General features: G+C 39.6%; 1 long non-coding RNA gene across 1 annotated transcript in view; it reads right to left on the reverse strand.

Annotated features, from left to right (window-relative positions):
- Nucleotides 1–20,388, reverse strand: part of LOC122551733 — a 158,206-nt gene extending 137,818 nt beyond the window's left edge. The window contains exons 1-2 of the long non-coding RNA XR_006312180.1: nt 20,287–20,388; nt 17,512–17,587 (exon numbers count right to left, since the gene is read on the reverse strand). This is a non-coding gene — a long non-coding RNA (uncharacterized LOC122551733). The remainder of the gene's footprint in view (nt 1–17,511; nt 17,588–20,286) is intronic.
- Between the last annotated feature and the right edge of the window lie 1,248 nt (nt 20,389–21,636).

The following is a 21,636-nucleotide window of genomic DNA, read 5'->3' on the forward strand; positions in this document are numbered from 1 at the left end:
AATTATACATTTAAAATTGAATAAATAGTAATACATAAGAATCACTGCAGATTTAAGTCTTTTTAAACCTTAATTTTGCTGAGTAATTTAGCTTTAGAACTGAATGTGTGTATAAGTCTTGACTAGGTTAACATTTCAAATGATGATCGTTCACACCTAAAACATTTTCTTTCAAATGCTATGCAGTCATTCTGTATTGTACTCTTCACGTTATTTATGTCTGTCTACAAACGCCCATACAGCTTATTTAGTTTCTGCTGCCTGTAAGCCCTGTTAAAATACACAGTAGAACAATATTTTTAAAAGTCTCAATATTGTGCAAAAAATAAATGTAACAACTTTTCCATGTCAGAATAATATAAAATTACTCAGCTTTTAAATGATTCTGGTTTCTCGTGGCTTTTAATTTTCTCACTCATCCTATGCTCTTTTTCAAATGGCCAGTTGATTGCGTAACAAGCCTCTGCCAACTTTACATTTGGCAATTCAAATAGAAATGCATGGGGACATCCTGGAACAATAACAAAATGAAATTCTGTATATAGAAGAATGAAGAAAATGCTCAACAAGTACCAATTTATATTTATATTTCTAAAGAGAAAGCTTAGCACCTAGGGCTAAGTACTGACTGATATAACTGTTTTACAGTGTCTGGATATTAAATAGAACTACTGAGAAAAGTAGGCATCCCACAAGACTCTAAAACTGGCAATTCATGAGAGTGCCTAGTTCCTCAGAAAATTACATCAATGCAACATGAATTGGTTAGATCACAATGGGCGAAATGTAAGAATGATTAAACTGTTTGTTCTTCTGAAACTATTGGGTCTCTCTTATTCATTTGTATCCCTAATGATTTACTTCTACGTTTATTCATTGTTTCTCTACTATTCGCACATTTTGAAAAAGATATTCTCTTCCCTCTTTTGTGAAGTCATTAATTCCTCACTGGAATGTGGTTATGAGGTTCTAATGTTGTCAGGCAAGTTCTGGTATTTTGCCAAAGTGTTGAGTGTTCATATATTGGTACTGACAGATAATGCCAACAGACTACGAGATGATGAAGTAAGGTTGTATAGGCGAGATTTGTATCCACTGAAGTTTAGGACAGCAAGAGTTGACTTGATTGAAAAATCTAAGATCTTTAGGGATTGTGACAGGATACTTGTTAAGAGGATGTTTCTTTTTATGGGAGAATCTAAAACCAGGACTTCACTGCTTAATAATCAAGGATTACCCATATGAAGCAGAAATTAGGCCAAATCTTTTGCTTAGAAGGTTATGAGTCTTTGGAAATCTCTTCATAGAAATGTGGCTGAAGCAGAGTTTCTGAACATTTTTAAGGCAGCGCTAGTTAGATTTTTGTTAAGCAAGGAGGTGGAAGGGTAATAGGGTAGTCATGAATACAGTCAGCTCCACCATAATGCTATTGATAATGGAGCATACTTAAGGAGCGGATTGGCCTATCCTACTCCTAATTTATATGTTTATATTCTCTTTGATGTCACCACTCACTTGAAATCAATACATTCACACTTCTATCTGGGAAACTGTTTAAGGATCAGAAATGGAAACCTAGGCCAATTCTGGCCTCTGAAATTCAGAGGGAATTACAAAACCCATATCGCTGTAGAAAATGTTTTGAACTTATTCAGCATCGATGGAACCTTGACCTTGTGGCCTTTTGTGGCTAAGATATTCAGTAGATGTGTGAGGCCTTGGGTTTTTACTTCGTATTCATGCTAATAATGTTTTAAGAAGTAAATAAAATGCAGCAAGGGTGTTTTAGAGCAGATTATTATATCATGAAAAATTAGTCATATTCTACAAAGTTGAAACACAAGCTATATTGTAATTTAGTTATATTTAAATCCTAGTGATAGTGTTAACTGATGTTACATGTGGTTGGAAACAATTAGTGGAAATGCACATTTAGCAAAGGAAAGCTCATTTGCTTGTTCAACATCATGCATTTGTGCTTTGGCACCATTTAGTACTTTCAGCACTTTGATTTAATGCCATTTTGTAAATTTTTCCCTGAATGAGCTTTAATCACAGAATGAGGCTGTCAAATGGTATCCATTACAGTACAGCAGGAAAATGAAGCTGCAAAGTAAAAATTCAGCCTTCTGCCATCCAGGAGAAATCTTGTTCAAACCTAAAGCATAAGCCACACTAGAGAAATAATTAAAATTACCATTCTGTTATATTTAATACATTATGGTGTTTATAATCCTTTCTAAGAGCAGCAATTTACAATTGTTTTATGCAAAGATCTAGCACAGAGAAGTAATAATGCAATGCAATTACTGCAAAAACAATTTCTATAATGCAGCGAGGCTCGAGTTACCTTTCTTCTGAAGTGTCATCTGAAGTAGATTATCCCTATAAGGCATAATATGTTGCTGAGCAGTACAACAAAGTCTGCAGAGGACATTACTGAGAACTGATGACTCGTATTCTTTAAGATAATAGATATAAAACATGACATCATTGATGGTTGGTCATTAACAAGTTCTCATCCCTGAAAATAAACTTCATTATTGTTACCAAATATGTCCATCTTTGAATGATCTGTTTTGACAGTAGCTATATCTTGTATAAACAAAGCAAACTGCACTGTCTATGCCAACACTCTGAAATTGTTCCCTACAGTGCACTACAAACTATGTTTCTAATGGTAATTAGAAGTGTTTTATGAGCTACCAGATGAAGCATCTGTAGGGGAAATCATAGATCACAAATGTAAAATTGCTGCAGGTTTGCACCTGGATATAGAGAGTATATACATTCAGACAAACCACTGTGTTGTAATCCCAAGACCATTATTATTAATTGAAACAAATCTGATGGTCGTCATCTCATGCCTGCTCATGATTGATTTATCTCATTCCATGGGTGGTTACCACTCATCCTTTCTGTGATATAACATTGTCTCTATGGGATTTATCATTTTCTTGGTGGTGGGGAGCATTGCCATTTGCATGAAAGAGAAAGCTATTGCAGTCCAAGATTTTCTGATAATATTTTTCTGCTAAAGGGGAGAGCAGAGAACTATCACCTACATCATGATGTTTCAGAAGACTTTTTTGTAAATGTTGTTGATGTGAATAGTGAGACATCTATTTGCAGCCATAGCAAGAGGCAGTGGGACAAGGTACATTAACCTCTTTAGGCATCCAGTGAATTTTAGGAGGGTCGTCGCTCCTCTATCCCACCCTCTGCTACCCAGCATAGATCTTGGTGAAGGACATGGTAGCCTGATCATTGGAATAATGAGGCAGTAAGGTGAGCATCTTAGCCTCAGAGATGCTTTGGCATTTATTGCAAATAAAAAAAGACCATTCAGCCCATTATATTGACAACACTCATCCCACTTTTCAACTTTTGGCCCATAGCCCTGGAGGCAATGGCAAAGCAAATGAATATCTAAATATTACTGAAATGTTATAAGAGTTTCTGACTCAACCACTGTTTCAGAAAGTGAGTTCCAGAAACCCACTACCCATGGTTGAAAAAACGGCTCCTTAAATCTCCACTTAGTCTCCTATCTCTTGCTTTAAATCTCCCATCAATAATGACCCCTCTCGTAATGAACAAAGTGTTTTCCTATATGCCCGATCTACACTCTTCATAACATTTCATATCCCTATCAAGACCACTCTCAACCTTTCCTGCTGCAAGGAAAATAACCCCCAGCTGAGCCAATCTTTTTCCTCAGACAGCTCAGACACAAGCAGCATTCTGGTAAAGCTCCGCTGCATCTTCGCGGGTGTAATCATACCTGTCCTATTAGGTAGCATTCCACTTGTGACCTAAGCCGCATTTTATATAGTTCCAGTAAAATATCCTTGCTCTTGTATTATAGTCATAGAAACAGAGTTGTACAGCACGGAAACAGACCCTTCAGTCCAGCCCATCCACGCCAACCAGATATCCCAACCCAATCTACTCCCACCTGCCAGCACCTGGCCCATATCCCTCCAAACCCTTCCTATTCATATACCCATCCAAATGCCTTTTAAATGGTGCAATTGCACCAGCCTCCACCACTTCCTCTGGCAGTTCATTCCATACACGTACCACCCTCTGGGTGAAAACGTTGCCCCTTAGGTCTCTTTTATATCTTTCCCCTCTTACCCTAAACCTATGCCCTCCAGTTCAGGACTCATCGATCCCAGGGAAAAGACTTTGTCTATTTATCCTATCCATGTCCTCATAATTATGTCAACCTCTATAAGGTCACCCCCAACCTCCGATATTCCAAGGAAAACAGCCCCAATTTGTTCAGCCTCCCCCTATAGCTCAAATCCTCCAACCCTGGCAGCATCCTTGTAAATCTTTTCTGAACCCTTTCAAGTTCTGTACCCAGTACTCTGACCAATAAAAGAAAGCATACTAAACACCTTCTTCATTATACTACCTATCTATGACTCCACTTTCAAGGAGCTATGAACCTGCACTCCAAGGTCTCTTTGTTCAGCAACACTCCCTAGGACCTGACCATTAAGTGTATAAGTCCTGCTAAGACTTGCTTTCCCAAATTGCAGAACCTTGCATTTATCTGAATTAAACCCCATCTGCCTCTTCTCAGCCCATTGGCCCATCTGATCAAGATCCTGTTGTAATCTGAGATAACCTTCTTCCTATTCTGTGCCACATTTAATAAAGATACCTATCCCATGTGCCTTACAATAATTTTATCGATTTATCATGTTACAGCAACTTGTGGATTCTCACACCATGGTCCCAGTGATCTTCAGTACTTTGAAGGATCCTATCATTCACAATGTAATCCCCCGCTTTGTTATCCCTCCCCAAATGCATTACCTCGCACATTTCTGACTTGAATTCCATGCTTCATTGCTCTGCCCGTCTGATCAATCCATTTATCATCTCCTGCATTTTACTTTCTAAACCAATCTGCCATTTATCAAAACCTTCTTAAAGTACTCATAGTCAAAATCAAGTGGATTACCCTCAACCACACACCTGGTTACCTCCTCAAAAAAGTTGATCAAATTTGTCAAACACAATTTTCCCTCAACAAATCCATGCTGATTCTCTCCAAGTAATCAATGTTTCTCCAAGTGCAGATATATTTTGTCCCTCAAAAGTCTTTCCATAACTTCCTCAGCACCAAGCTTTGACGAGGTCTGTAATTTCCAGATCTATCCCTTCTTACTTTTTTAAATAATAGAACAACGTGAGCAGTGCACCAGTCCACTGGCAACTCACCTATTACAGAATTAATGTAAAGAATTAAAATTACTTTCAGGGCCTTTGGCGTCCCTCCCTTTCTTCCTTCAACATCTTCAGATACATATCATTTATCTCAAGTGGATTTACCCTTTTAAAGACTGTTAAACCCATTAGTACCCTCTCTTACTTTATGCTAATTTCACCTAATATTTTACAGTCTGAACATTTCATTTGCAGTGACCCTTCTATGAACAAAACTTTATCCACTATAACAGCTGAATCGTGCCTTTTTCTGGCGAAGAGCAAGTTGCATTGAGGATTTTTAAGGCATTCTTGCCGAGGCCCCCAGTGAAATTTCTCACTACATCTTACCAAAATGTGACTCATTAACTACCTACTTTGTCCTGATGGCATCTCTAACATCCAGTTCTAACCTGTCTTACCATATTCCATTCCAGGATCAATTTGCTGGTTTCTGATTATCAATTGATAAACCAGCTTCCTTTGCACTTGCACCATCTTTAAAAGCCTGTTTTGCATCCAGGTAAGCACTATTAGTCCAGCTGTGCCCTGCATGGTTTCTGAAATAGGAACATAAGAATAGTGGTGGGCTATTCAAACCATCAAGCCAGCCCAGCCATTTAATACAATCATGGCTGACTAAACAATTCAATGCCTTTTACTCAGCCCATCTCCACAACTCTGAGCACTACAACTGTTAATCGCAAATCTAACAATCTCTACTTCAAATGTATTCACAAACTGAATTTCTAAAGTCCTTTATGGTAGAGAATATCAAACGCTCATAATCCTCAAGTAAGAACATTTTTCTTCATCATGGACTAGAGTGGCATTGCATTTATATTTAAATTGGTTCTAGATTCTGCTGCCAGGGGAAACATCTCACCTGCATCTACCCTGTCTATCCCTTTATCCATCAAACCATTTTGCAAGTTTCAATCAGATCATCTCTCATTCCTCAGAACCAGAGAGAACACACACAGTTTACCCAAGTTTTCTTCAGAGGACTCTTTCCCAAGAACAAATTTGGTAAACATTTGATGTATTCTTTCAAGGTCACCTAGGTCCCTCTATACATCAATACTTTTCGGACTCTAACCATTTATAAAACATCTGCACATCTGTTTTCTTACCAAAGTGGATAAGCTCACATTTTTCTACACTGTACTCTATCTGCCATGTTCTTGCCAATTCATTAAGCCCTCCCCACAACAGGCATTCCCAATTAACTTTCTGTCATTGGCAAATTCTAACATATTACCTGTGGTGCTTAATTGTAAATCGTTAATATACGAAGTAACTAGCTGGAGCCCAAATATTGTGGTACCCATTAGTCACAACTTATCAATGAGAGAATGACCCATTAATTTCAACACTCTGATTTTGTCTTTAGCCAATTATGAATCCATGTCAATACATCACAAGTGCTTTAATTTTTCTAACCAGCTTCCTGTCAAATACTTCATCAAAAGTCTTCTGAAAATCTCCTTTAGTAATTTTGTTAGCAACAAATTCAGAAAGATTAGGCTACCATGTCTTTTCTCTCATCTTCCCATCTCCTGAGCATCTTTTCAACCCTGTTATCAACTTTTTTTCCTTCCACTTTGGCTAACTGATCACATTTTCTTCCCCAGCAATTTAATGGACTTTCTCCACCCTGCCAGCATAAGTGTCACCACCCTGTTTCTTATACCTCACACTCCCTCTATTGGTGCTACTGCACCCACCTCCCAGCATGTTTCATGTTCTACCATTCTCACTATTGCCTGCAACATCTTCCCTACCTACTTTTACCACCATAACCCCTGACACCACTCTCCCTGCTTGCCCTCTTAACGACTTATTCACTTTGGACACCTCTACACCTTGACGAAAACTAACAGCTGTGCCACCAGTTTTCATCTTCCTTAATAGCGGCCATGCTCTCATTCCAGGAGGAAGACAGGCCCCAATAGGGCAGAAAGATTCAAGACAGGTGGTGGGCTTCCCAACATTTAGCTCCTCACCTCTAATGAGAAGAGTGCCTTTACTCGACTATTTCAAACAGCTAACTGACTATGTTCAAGCCTCGGAATTGGTATTGGAGACTGCCCTTGACATGTGCTGGAATCTCCTGACTGAAGGTTATCTCCCATGTCTTGACTGAGGACCATGATACATTTCCTGGTTTTGTCCTGACATCAAGCAGTCCAGTCCAATGACGGGGTGATGTTCATTTCCCTGAGCTACAGTATCCTTGTTACAACATTGTAATAAGTGACTGGTTCTGCTTCAGCTTCAGGTGCAGCATTTAAGTCTAAAGATATATTGCAAGTGGATCAGAGATGAATTATGATAATATTTAGAGGCGCATGTCAGATTGCTAATGACTGTGGACATCGGGTGTGTGTGCACCTTGAAGCATGCCCTGAGCTGTTGGTGCCTGGTTTCCAACATAGTGATCCTTTGGAGAAGGCAATAGGCTGAAGTCGCCAGGCAGCTGCTCTAAATTACATGTCAAGAAATCTCTATGTTGAGCTTATTCAGTGTGCTTGGTAAAACAGGAAGCTAAATATTAATCAAGTGAGTTGCAGCATTAATGCAATATGTAACAAGCTATAATTCCCATTATTTGCCAGTTGCCCACTGCCTAGCGGGTTACTCAACAACTTTCTTGACAAAAACATAAAAGATACAGCGAGGTGCTCTGATGTCAAGAAAAGCCTCATCTGTTTCTGTCACAAGTCTTGGCCCAGCTCATATCGCTCTGGCCCCTGTGAGAGTCCACATAATGTACCTATTGATAAGGTAAATGATTCCTTTCCAACAACAGCAATTGTAAACACCAAAGGCTTTCAATCTTAAGATACTAGAGTATGTAACTAGGAAATCTGAATGAATGTTTAGTTGAATGTCATTCCTCTCTGAAACCTTGCATTTTTCTCAGTGCTTGACATCCATATGTGAAAATGATCAGAATTTAGATTCTTCCTCTGGTTTTTGGAATAATTACATATAGCTGAATCCAAACTCTGTTAAAGACAAAATGCCAATTTACCGGTGGGGTGTAGCTTCTTTTGATTGCCAACAAATTCAAAATATTATCAGATTTTTCCAAACCATGAGATGCATAATCACAGGGATGTGATACAGTTCTTTTGAGACCAATGGCCCTCACTCCAAAAACCAAAGCTTTTTGTTCCTTCTATCACATTTCTTCCCAGCAGCATTTAGTGTAGCCAGTTTCATCTAACAATAAATGTTCAATGGTAATTTAGTTTTTTGAAAGATATTCTAAAAGTTTCCTTGAGCGATTATATGCAGGAAAATATGAATATGAGGGTGCAAAAATGTTGCCTGAATCTGCCACTAAACTGTGCAGTCTTATACTTTTGATTGGATTTAATCCGACTTATTTGCTTCTCTCAATTCAGTCTTTGATGTTCTCTCTGTCCAGAAGCAGTACTGTTGAAATAATTTACATCACATGTTTCCATCAAAATATAGCCCAGAAGAGATCTAAAAACTGTGGAATGAATCATTGTGTTGTTTTAAGCTTTCTTCCATTTAGTGTAAACTTTGAAGCAAATTTATATGAACAGTAATTAGTGATAGTTTGTGCTAAAATCTAAAGGGCTAATGATTTGATCAGAACAGATACCAGGTGCAGGAATCACAATGGGTGGTAACAGTTGGATAGGAAATGTGAGTTTAGATCACAACCAGATCAATTATGATCTTAACAAATGGCAGATAAGTTTTAAAGGCCTGCATAACCTACATGATTTGTATTATCTTGAGCTACTCCATCTTATATAGTTTTCATGTTTGTCATGTGTGATTTCTTTTTACTATTCATTCACAGGATTTTGGCAAATGTGAATATTTATTACGCATCCTTAACTACCCAGAGAGCACTTAAGAGTCAACCACATTGGATTCACATTTTGGCCAGACCAGGTAAGAATAGCAGTGTCCTTTAATTTAGATTAGATGATTAAATTATCTGCAGTGTGGAAACAGGCCCTTCGGCCCAACACATCCTCACCGACCCTCCGAAGAGTAATCCACCCAGAACCATTTCCCTCTGACTAATGCATCTAACACTATGGGCAATTTAGCATGGCCAATTCACCTGACCTGCACATCTTTTAGATTGTGGGAGGAAACCAGAGCACCCAGAGAAAACACACGCAGACATGGGGAGAATGTGCAAACTCCACACAGACAATTGCCGAGGCTGGAATTGAACCCGGGACCCTGGTGCTGTGAGGCAGCAGTGCTAACCACTGAGCCACCGTGCCGTCCTCAAGGACATAAGTGAACCAGATGTTTTTATCTTCTCCCAACAATCAATATCATTTTAATTATTACCCATAGGCTCTTAATTCCAGATTTTGTTTTTAATTCAAAGTACATTGTAAGACTTGAATCTGCATCCCCAAAGCATTACTGGCGTCTTTGGATTAATACTATAGTGATGATACCACTAGGCTATTGTCTATCCCAAGTAACCCATGGCCATTGTAAATAAAGTTAAAAATCACACAACACTAGGCAATAGCTCAACAGGTATATTTGGAAGTACAAGCTTTCGGAGCACAGCTCCTTTGTCAGGTAGCTAGTGTGGCAGGATCATAGGACACAGAATCTATAGTAAAAGTTCAAAGTGTCATACAACTGATGTGATGTATTGAACAAATCTAGATTGTTGTTAAGTCTTAATCATTTAGAATGGGTCACAGGTTTTGATTCATGAATATGTAATGCCCCAGAACTTCTTTCAAGTCACATTCCTGAGATAACTTAAGTTTTATAAAAGAAGGTGACATCTCAGCTCAGACAAGGCATTAAAGATGTGAGGTTAAAATCTGTCTATATTCCAGCCTTGTAAGTAAGACAGATTGCACACAGACACTATACTGCCAGCTCATTTTCATAACTTGTATACAGACCAGGATTAAATGACCTAAAAGGATTCTTCTTGAAGGAGTTAGTTCTGAACTTCTACAATCCAGAAACAGTAATATTATTTTAGCAGACGCATCACAACCTTCTGTCCACTGACAAACCCAACGAGTATTTAGAAATGTAAATCACGTATTTCAGATGTTGTACACCATGTTTGCTTGCCCATAGTAGAAGCCAAAGCCATCAATATTACAATGATGCTTAGCTCATGATGTTCTGTACATTCATATCAAATGAGTGGGAAATATTTCCAACGTCTTGTGGTTTGTAATGCTGGTGTGAAAAGTTCCCATTCCCACCCCTACAGCACAAAATAAGAAATATTCCTCACATGTCATGCTCTGTCCATGAATAAATCTATTGTCGATATCAAAGCAAATTGCTCATCTTGTTTAAAGTACTTGACATACCAATAAGTGGAGCTGTGTATAATCTCTGTATAACTGTGACATATAGGATCTATTGGATGGGCAATTATAATATTCTTTATAGCCCTAGAGGCTTTATAGATGCAAAAGGACAAACAGTAAAACTAGGCCACTAGAATCCTGCTGCTATTATTTCTTACACCACAGTCAGAAATGTTACTTTGTGCCTGATGACCATCGAACAATCCTTCATGTCTACTTTGATTATGTCGAGCATTATCATCCCAATCCATATCAATATTATCAACTTCAACATCATGAGCTAAGGTACTGGAATACATAGATTCGACAGGTGTCACATTAATGTGCTTATCCCTAAACTTGTTTCCTGCTTTCTCTTACATGACACTTAAAGTCAACAGACTACTTTTAGTTTATTATTGAGATTTATAGTAAGATGATTTTACATGACAAATGATGTTTGAAAGTCGAGTCAATCCTGAGAGTTTTATTCCCTGAAAAGGATAACATGCTGGTGTTTTGAACCTTACTGTCAGTGGCAGTTGTTGCTTTATGTGGCAGTGCTTAGGGGCCTTGGTAACAATGGTTGAAATAGTGGAAGCTGGAGTGGAAATGACAGCAGCAGTGACAATTGTCTTTCTAAAATATTGAGTATGAGTGGTTTTCATGAGTCAAATGGGACTGCATTAGAAGTAGCCTTAGGAAAGACAGCAGATGAGACACTGGAGAGCTGGGGTAATTATTAACCTCAAAAGAGGCAGGAATAGCTGCAGGAGGATGTAGCAATTAAACTTTCTTTGCATCTGAGTGATAGGATATCATATCTTATTGAGGGTTGAGAAGATACATGTGAAGACATAGTAAAAGTGACTGAAGGAAAACAGTCAGTAATACCAAATGATTATTTTAGTGTTGCTGTTTTAACTAAAGTTGGTATACAGAACCAAGTCAAATCGATGGAGTTAAGGTCCACATCAGCCATGGTCAGGCTTTGAAATCTTATTTGATTCTGAGATGGGTTTCTGTACCTAGTTTCACTCATCACTTCCATCCACCTCCATAAAACTGCCCAGACGCACTATTGCTTCAGCCTACAGAGTCATAGAGATTTACAGCATGAAAACAGACCCTTCTGTCAAATCATCCATGACCAGAAAGTGTAACCTAATCTAGTCCCATTTGGCAGCACTTTGCCAATATCCCTCTGAACCCTTCCTATTCGTCTACCCATCCAGATATCTTTTAAATGTTGTAATTGTACTAGCCTCCATCACTTCCTATGGCAGCTCATTCCATACACAGACCACCCTCTGTGTGAAAATATTGCTCCTTAGGTTCCTTTTAAAGTTTTCCCCTCTCACTCTAAACCTATACCCTCTTGTTCTGTACTCCCACACCCCAGGGGAAAATAACTTGTCTATTCATGCTATCCATGCCCCTCATGATTTTACAAATCTCTATAAGGTCACCCCACAGCCTTCAATGCTCCTGAGAAAGTAGCCTCAACCTATTCAGCCTCGCTCTATAGCTCAAGCCCTCCAACCCTGGCAATATCCTTGTAAATCTTTTCTGAACTCTTCCAAGTTTCAATCTGCTACTTATTCATGTCATTGTTGCCTCTGAACTCAATTATTCCAGTGATCTCCTAGTTGGTTCTTACATTACAGCTGCTGAAAATGAGCTCACCCAAAATTCAGCTGTTTCTTAACTCACACCAAAGTCTATCTACACGATCGCTGTGTTCACTGGCCTACATTGGTTCCCAATAAAAGCAAGCCATAATTTAAAAATCCTTATCTTTATTTTCCAAATCTGCCCTCGGATTAACCCAACCACAACTTACTATTTCTATAACTCCTTTAATTCTTAGCCCTTACATATCCATGCTCCTCCAATTCTGACATCCTGCACAATTTGGCAGCTATGCTTTCAGCTGCCTCTGTCCTAAGCCATGTACTTCTCTCTAACCCTCTTTGCAATGCTATCTCTCTTTATTCTTTTAAATACTCTATAAATCTATTTTTTTGACCAAGCTTGTCATAATATCTCCTTAAGCAGCTCGATGTCAATTTCTACCTTTTCTTTTGTTCATTGATGGGATGTGGCCATCATTAGCTCGGCCAGCATTTATTGCCCAAGATCAGTTAAGAATCAACAAATCACCATTAGGCCAGCTTTTTAAACTCTAGATTTTTATTAAATTAAAAATTTCAACACCTGCCACAGTGGAATTTGAACTCATGTCGTCACAGAATGTTCGCCTGTTTCCACAAGACTATTCAGCCAGTGAAAATACCACTGTGCCATTACCTCCCCTGTTTATTGCTCCAATGTTAAAGGCATTATATAGAGCAAGGTACAATTGTGATTTTCCAGGGTTGAGGAGTTGAATAGTTGACTTGTTTTCCTCGTGGAGAAAATATTTCAAAATTCTCATTAAAATTTGCATGATTTGGAAATGGTATTTTCAGGACAGTGGTACATTAAATTTAGAGCTGTGACTACTATAAAAAGTAAAAGATAAAGTCATCATTGTCCTACTGGACTAGACCTCGTCTCATTAGCTCTCTCATTAGAGAGACAAATGGTGGTAATTTTAAACTGAGGGTTACCACACCTCAAACGAGGTTAAGAATGAGAGTGCATCATGGTAAGTTCAGCTGGTACAGGAATTGAACCCATGCTGTTGGCATCACTTTGCATCACAAACCAATCTACCACCTCTGACCATAATATGGCATTACAAATCGAATTATCTGAATACTGCTGTTGGGGAGGGTTTAAACTAATGTGGTAGGGGGCTGGGAACCAGAAGAGAAGATATGTAGACAGTGAGGTGGAAACTCGAGACTGTAAGGGACAGGATCATGAAGTTAACATTACCAAGAGGAAGAGTAGGCAGAGAGCAGATGAACACAAAGGAACTGGTGATATGAAGTGCATCTGCTTTAATGCAAGGAAAATAGTGGGTAAGGCAGACGAACTTGGGGTTTGGATTGGTGCTTAGAAGTATGACGTTATTGTAATCACAGAGACTTGGTTGAAGGAAGGGCATGTTTGACAACTAAATGTTCCAGGACATAGATGCTTCAGACAGGACAGGGAGGGAAGTAAAAGAGTTGCATTGATGGTCAAGGATGATATCACGCTGTGCTAAAGGAAGACACTATGGAGGGCTTGAGCAGTGAGGCATTATGGGTAGAACTGAGAAATAGGAAGGGTGCAGTTACATTGTTAGGACTGTTCTACAGGTCTCCCAGCAGTGAGTGTGAAGTAGAAGAACAAATAGGTCAACAAATCATGGAAAGATGGAGAAGCAACAGGGTGGTGGTGATGGGAGATTTTAATTTACCCAACATTGACTGGGATACTCTTAGCGTCAGAGTTCTGGATGGGGCAGAATTTGTAAGGAGCACCCAGGAAAATTTTCTAGACCAGTATGTCAATAGTCCAACTAGGGAAGGGGCCATACTCGACCAGGTGTTGGGGAATGAGCCAGGTCAGGTGGTAGAAGTTGTGTGGGCGATTTGTTTGGGAATAATGACCACAATTCTGTAAGTTTTAGAATACTCGTAGACAAAGATGAGAGTGGTCCTCAAGGAAGAGTACTAAACTGGGCCAAGGTCAATTATACCAAAGTTCGACAGGAGCTGGGAAATGTGGACTGGAAGCAACTATTTGAAGGGAAATCCACATTTGATATGTGGGAGGCTTTTAAAGATCAGTTGAAGATAATGCAGGATAGGCATCTCCCTTTGAAAACAAGGGATAGGAAAGGCAAGATCCATGAACCATGGATGACAGGAGAAATTGTGCGACTAGCCAAGAGGAAAAGGGAAGTGAACAAAAGGTCCAGACAGTTAAGAACATTGGGAGAGTAGGGCCAATCTTAAACGAGGAATCAAGCGGGCAAAAAGGTCATGAAATAACTTTAGCAAGCAGAATTGAGGAGAATCCCAAGGCCTGTTATTCATATATAAGAAGCAAGAGGGTGACTAGAGAAAGAGTTGGACCACTAAAGGATAAGGAAGGAAAGTTGTGTGTAAACCCTGAGAAAATGGGTAGGATTCTCAATGATTACTTTTCATTAGTGTTCACTGAGGAGAGGAATGTGATGAACGTTGAGATTAGAGATAGAAGTTTGTTTTCTCTGGATCATGTTGACATAAGGAGGGAGGATGTATTGGGTAGGCTGAAGGATGTTAAGGTGGACAAACCTTCAGCACCGGATGGGATATCCGGGGTTGCTGAGGGAGGTGAGAGAGGAAATAGCTGGGCCCCTGACAGATATCTTTGTAGCATCCTTAAACATAGGTAACTGGAGAGCTGCTAATGTTGTCCCCCTGCTCAAGAAGGGTAGTAGGGATATTCCAAGTAACTACAGACAAGTGAGCCTGATGTCAGTTGCGGGAAAGTTGCTAGAGAAGGTACTGAGGGATAGGATCTATTTATATTTGGAAGAGAATGGGTTCATCAGTGATAGGCAACATGGTTTTGTGCAGGGGAGACCGTGCCTTACCAACTTAATAGAGTTCTTTGAGGAAGTGACCAAGTTGATCAATGAAGGAAAGGCTGTAGATGTCTATACATGGACTTTAGTAAGGCACCTGATAAGATTCCTGCTGAAAATGTGTTGCTGGAAAAGTGCAGCAGGTCAGGCAGCATCCAAGGAGCAGGAGAATTGACGTTTCAGGCATAAGCAAGGTTCGCCATGGTAAACTAATGGAGAAAGTAAAGTCACATGGGATTTGCAGGGTGTTCTAGTTAGGTGGATAAAGAACTGGTTGAACAACAGGAGAGATAGAGTAGTAGTTGAAGGGAGTTCCTTGAAATGGAGAAAGGTGAACAGTGGTGTTCCACAGGGGTCAGTGTTGGGGCCACAGTTGTTTGCGGTATACATAAATTATCTGGAAGAGGGCATTGGTGGTCTGATCAGTAAGTTTGCAGATGACACAAAGATTGGTGGAGTAGCAGAATGCATAGGGGAACTGTCAAAGAATACAGGAGAATATAGATAGACTGGAGAGTTGGGTGGAGAAGTGGCAGATGGAATTTAATCCAGGCAAATCTGAGGTGATGCATTTTGGAAGGTCTAATTCAAGAGCGAACTATATTGTAAATGGAAGAGCCTTGGGAAAAGTTGATGAGCAGAGATCTGGGAGTTCAGGTCCATTGCACCCTGAAGATAGCTACACAGGTGGATAGAGTGGTCAAGAAGGCATATGGTATGTTTGCCTTCATCGGATGGGGTATTGAGTATAAGAGCTGGCAGGTCATGTTAAAATTGTACAAGACTTTGGCTCAGCCACATATAGAATACTGTGTACAGTTCTGGTCACCACATTACCAAAAGGGTGTGGACATTTTGGAGAGGGTGCAGAGAAGGTTTACGAGGATGTTGCCTGATCTGGAAGGTGTTAGCTATGAAGAGAGGTTGAGTAGGTAGGGTTGTTTTCATTTGAAAAAAGGAGATTGAGGGGGGACCTGATTGAAGCCTACAAAATCATGAAGGAGATAGACAAAATTGATAGATATAAGCTTTTTCTGAGGGTGAGGGATTCAACAACGAGAGTTCATGCTTTCAAGGTGAGAAGAGAAAAATTTAAGGGGAATACACGTGGAAAGTACTTTACACACAGGGTGTTAGGTGCCTGGAACGCATTTTCAGCAGAGGTAGTACAGGCAGGCACGATAGATTCATTTAAGGTATGTCTGAATCTTAAGTAGGTGAGGAGCAGAGGGATACAGATCCTTGGGAATTGGGTGATAGGTTTAGACATTGGATTTGGATCGGCACAGGCTTGGAGGGCTGAAGAGCCTGTCCTGGGCTGTAAATTTTCTTTGTTCTTCTTTGTTCTTTGAAAAGCACAATCAATGATAACTCTGAAGAGAAAATTGTGTAAATAACTGAAAACAGAAAATCCAGGACTATGAGGAAAGGGAGGTAAGTTATTCCAGTGGATAACTCTTTGGATGAGCTGATATAAGATACTGCCAATTTTTAAAAAGTATGATGGACACTGATGAATTGTTAAGATATCTGTCAACATTAAAAATCACACAACACCAAGTTATAGTCCAGCAGATTTATTTGGAAGTACAAGTTTTCGGAGTGCTGCTCCTTTGTCAGGCAGCTAGCGTACCTGACAAAGGAGCAGTGCTCCAAAAACTTGTACTTCCAAATAAACATGTTCGACTATAACCTGGTGTTGTGTGATTTTTAACTTTGTTCACCTTAGTCCAACATTGACACCTCCTCAACAAAGAAATCTGTCAAGAGAGGATCAGGTGACTTTTGCAACTTCAACACAGATCCATCAATCTTCCCAGAAGTTCTGCATTGAATTTTAACAAATAAAAATATTCCAGTCACCAATCCCCATCCTACCCCATCTCTCACCACCAATCTCTTCACACCTCCCCCTAACTTTCATTCCCCCTCTTGAATGGATATGCTTAAACAGCACTCTTCTGTGGAATTTCACACCCGTCTTATTGTTTATGTTTATCTCAAAACGCAAAGACAATGAACTCCTGGATTAACAATCTATGCTTAAAAAATGAGAAAGATCATTATTTGTCACATATTGATTATCAATAGCCTTTGATTACATCACTGAAACTGCTTATCTGATATTAAAAGGTTACCATCCATGATAGGAACCATTTAAGAAACATTTCTACAATATTGACATTCTTTATATCAAAACTTACAGGAGACTTGGTGACCTAAGTTAGGTTCCTGGACCTACTTCCAGTCATCACCAACATCACATACTTCCACTTCTATGAAATTGCCCAGATATGCTATTGCTTCAGCACATCTGCTGCTGACATCCCTATTCAAGTCTCTGCTGCCTCTAAGCTCCATAATTCTAATAGTCTCATTGTTTATTTCTGCATTACATTCAACATAAGGAAACTTATCCAAAGTTTAGCTGTATCCTACCTCACATCAAGGTCCATTGACTCATCCCTATTGTGCACATTGATCATCAAGGTTTCAGCTTATCTCTTCTCTCAGTCTGTAACAATAGGCACAATGAGTCAAATGTACACTCTTTGTGTTGTGTTCTTTCATACTTTGATTCAATGATTTTATGGTAAGATCAATGTAAACTTCTACAATCCACACCAAATCTAATATCAATGAGTACTCAACTCATATCTGGACATTGGTTTTCACTTTGATTTTCAAATGTTTCAGCTGGTGTTGTCTTGTAGTGTGATGTGAGGAAGAGTTTGTATAGAGATTGGGGATTCTACAAAATTGATGAAGTGATAAGAGCGAGAGACCAATCCAAAGGAAACAAAGCAAAGCTGATTCCGTGTTTGCAATGAGCATGAGGCTTGGTCTGGTGTAACTTTGTGCTGATTCCTGAAGGAACCATTGGGCGAATTGATGGGTGGTGCTGTGAGTGAAGATGTTGGACTTTTGCTTTGTGTACTGGAGTGAGCAGTGAATAAAGAGAAAGACTTACCGATACTGCTTGAGTGAATTTACCAAAGGGCTTCCTGCATAAATGCAGATCCTGAAACCTTTCACTATGTTTGGTGAGCAGCATATTAGGCAGGGCCTCTGGCCTCCTGGGAAGAAAACTTTCACCCTAATTCTTCCAGAGGCATCTCCGAGCATGTGTTTCAGAATCTTTATCCTTACTTCTCCTCCTTTAGAAAGGAGAATTTTTTTTTACCACCACCTTAACACACACCGAGTCACAAGGGACTGGCACCCTTTAAGAGTAGCAATGCCCTTTTAAATAAGCCTAAAGCTGACGGACTAACTGTGGCTAAGTTCCCTGTTGGGTCAGCCAATTCAGTGGGAAAACTGCCAGTGGGAATCTAATGTGGCCCATGAGGTAAAATATTCAGGCTTTCCTAGGTTTGCTTTTGAATTGAAGCCAGAGCTCCTGCCGGGAAATAGACCTGGAATTAAAGTCTGACCTAATATTCAAGCACCGCATAAACTGAGTTAAGCTTTTTCTTTCTGTGGCACAATTTAAATGTTCTAAGATAAATTTATTTGAACAGCCTTAGTCAAATTCCCAGTCGACATGAGTCAACAACACAAACAAGCTATACTTTAATTGGTACTAATTGGGCCAGTTTCACTCAGTGGTAGTTGGAATAGTTGCTGTGGGAAACAGAAATTTGCTTACACAGTCGGGATTTCCCCAGTGAGCATAAGAATAAAGCCCGTTATTGGAGTCAGTATAGTGATAACTTTAAGGTATATCAAGGTATATCTAATACATGTTAACTCCACCCAGGAAATGCTTCCTGATATAAGAGCAGCACGGTGGCTCAGTGGTGAGCACTGCTGCCTCACAGCGCCAGGGACCCGGGTTCAATTCCCACCTTGGGTGACTGTCTGTGTGGAGTTTGTACACCCTCCCCATGTCTGTGTGGGTTTCATCCCACAATCCAAAGATGTGCAGGCCAGGTGAATTGGCGATGTTAAATTGCCCATAGTCTCAGGTGCATTAGTCAGAGGGAAATGGGTCTGGGTGGGTTAAAAAGAAAAGAGGTGGCACAGTTGCTCAGTGGTTAGCACTGCTGCCTCACAGCACCAGGGTCCCAGGTTCAATTCCAGCCTTGGCAAATGTCTGTGTGGAGTTTGCACATTCTCCCCGTGTCTGCGTGGGTTTCCTCCCACAGTCCAAAGATGTGCAGGTCAGGTGAATTGGCCATGCTAAATTGCCCATAGGTTAGGTGCATTAGTCAAAGGGAAATGGGTCTGGGTGGGTTACTCTGCGGAGGGTCGGTGTGGACTTGTTGGGCCGAAGGGCCTGTTTCCACACTGTAGGGAATCTAATCTATATAGGAATCAAATCTGCGATCCAGTCTGTCATCGTTATGCTTTTATGGACATAGAAAGTATGCTTAGCCATTTTTGTTCTCATCACCTCAATCCCAGCTCCCAAGAACGAGAGGTTACCAGTAAATATAAGAGTGTATCCTGCTCTTCTTGTATGCTTCAAGTACAAAAGTACAAAACAATATAACTCTCAAGTACATGTCATTTGTATACACTAACACCTTGACAGTACCACAAATGAATCAACAGTCCAATCTAAGCCACATCCTATTATAGTTTTTAATCAAAAGGAGAGGAATATCTAGTGGGTGGTAAAACAGGCTACTGATGTGTTGTTGCCAGTTGTGTGTTGACATCAAGGATCCATTTCCCATTAATATACCTATGCTCATTACTCATTTTTTTCTGCAATAACCTTGTGAAACTACATGGATGATTGAAGTTACCTATGTAAAATTGTCACACTGCAATGACATTCTCATGTTAATGTTTTGGCACTTTATCTTCCAACTACTCAACTTCCAACTACTGCAAAGAAGTGCTCAGATTCCAAATAGCTCTGCTTCCCTAAGTCACTGTAAATTTTAACAATTCACTGTACATAACAGCTTAAAATCAATTTATGATTAAATAAGCGGAGAATGTTAAAAATGGGAGAGGACTGAGGACTGGGTATGGATCCTGTTATGCAACAGCATGAGCATTCAACATATGGAAAGCAAGTTTAATAAATATATGAAGGAAAAACAAGTTGCTTCCCACAGTTTTCTCGTTACACTAATTGAAATTCAGGTAAATCAGGATTGTCAATCTACGACAGACTGACAGTCCACTCAGCTAGATTATTGCCCAGGCAGTGAAGATTAAAATTGGCTCAAGTCACTCATCAACAATTTAACACAATACCTGAAAGTCTTTGCTGCAGTTTTGCTATTCATTGCTTGAAATTGGTACCAGACAGGAACTTGAGACTGGGGCCTAAATCTTGCTGGGAAAGTAATGGTCAGTTCATGACACCCAATGAACTAACAAATGGTTCACATCACTGGTGCATCAAATTGAAACTGGAGGACTGTACCATTCCACAGTATAGGGTTATAATGCTGGCTGCAAGTTGAGCTGTGGTGAAGTATCGTGGAGTTTTGTGCATGTACACATTGGCATCGAAATAGTAATTAAATAGCATTAGTCCAGAGCCAACAGGACAGCTGGGGTTTTGTTAACACTAAAAAGTTTAAAAATAAATTTTACAAAGTAACTGCGCAGTCATCAAAATGTTTAAAGTTCACTTCGCAACAGCTGAAGTTCATCAGAGTTCATGGCACCCTCAGATTGGTGCCTTCATTCTCTGCTTATACTCCAGCTTTCTTTTACTTTACTCTAGCTTACAAAACCGCAATGCAGTAGGTCCATCTTCATTAAGGTGAATATAAGTACACACGATACGACTCTGCTGGTGTTGTCCCATCAACCCAATACAGGCCCATGTTCCTGTCCCTACTTTTAATAGCTCTATGTGCATTCAGAAAATAACACTGGTTCATCTTCATGCTTTCAGCCACCACCCCCTCCCATTTATTTCTCCACCCCCGAGGCTTCCAGCCTCATTCCTGATGAAGGGCTCCTGCCCGAAATGTTGATTTTCCTGCTCCTCGGATGCTGTCTGACCTGCTGTGCTTTTCCAGCACCATTCTAATCTTGACTCTAATCTCCAGCATGTGCAGTCCTCACTTTCGCCTATATTGTCACATTTATCTCTTTCTGAGTGGAGCTCAATTCCACCCTAATGGAGACCAGTATATTTAATTTCAATGAAGCCTCTAACATTATAGAAATGCTTTGAAATTACAGTAACAGACTGGCAGAAGAAGCAACAACTAGCATTTATTTAGCATATTTAATGCAGCAAAACATCCCAGGATACTTATAAGGGACAAATTGATACTCAATTCATTAATTAGGTGTAACTAAATCTTGATCAAAGAGAAAGCCTTTGGAGAATGGTACGAAGGAGTATAAGATAAAAATTTGAATCCAATGTTATCTGGAGATGCTGCTATCTAGCACTAAGGAAATAACTTGCTTTTATATGTGCCTTTTACAATCATGAGACATCTTAAAGTGTTTTATGGTCAATTAAGTATGTTTTGAAGTGTAGCTATTGTTGTAATTTAAGTGCAGTGAATTTTATGCATATTGGTCACAATTGGAACTCAGCTATGAGATTTGAAAGAAGAGATTCAAACTTTGCCAGCT

This window comes from Chiloscyllium plagiosum, chromosome 7 (genome assembly GCF_004010195.1).
Source record: "Chiloscyllium plagiosum isolate BGI_BamShark_2017 chromosome 7, ASM401019v2, whole genome shotgun sequence".
In the NCBI taxonomy this organism is placed as follows: domain Eukaryota; kingdom Metazoa; phylum Chordata; class Chondrichthyes; order Orectolobiformes; family Hemiscylliidae; genus Chiloscyllium; species Chiloscyllium plagiosum.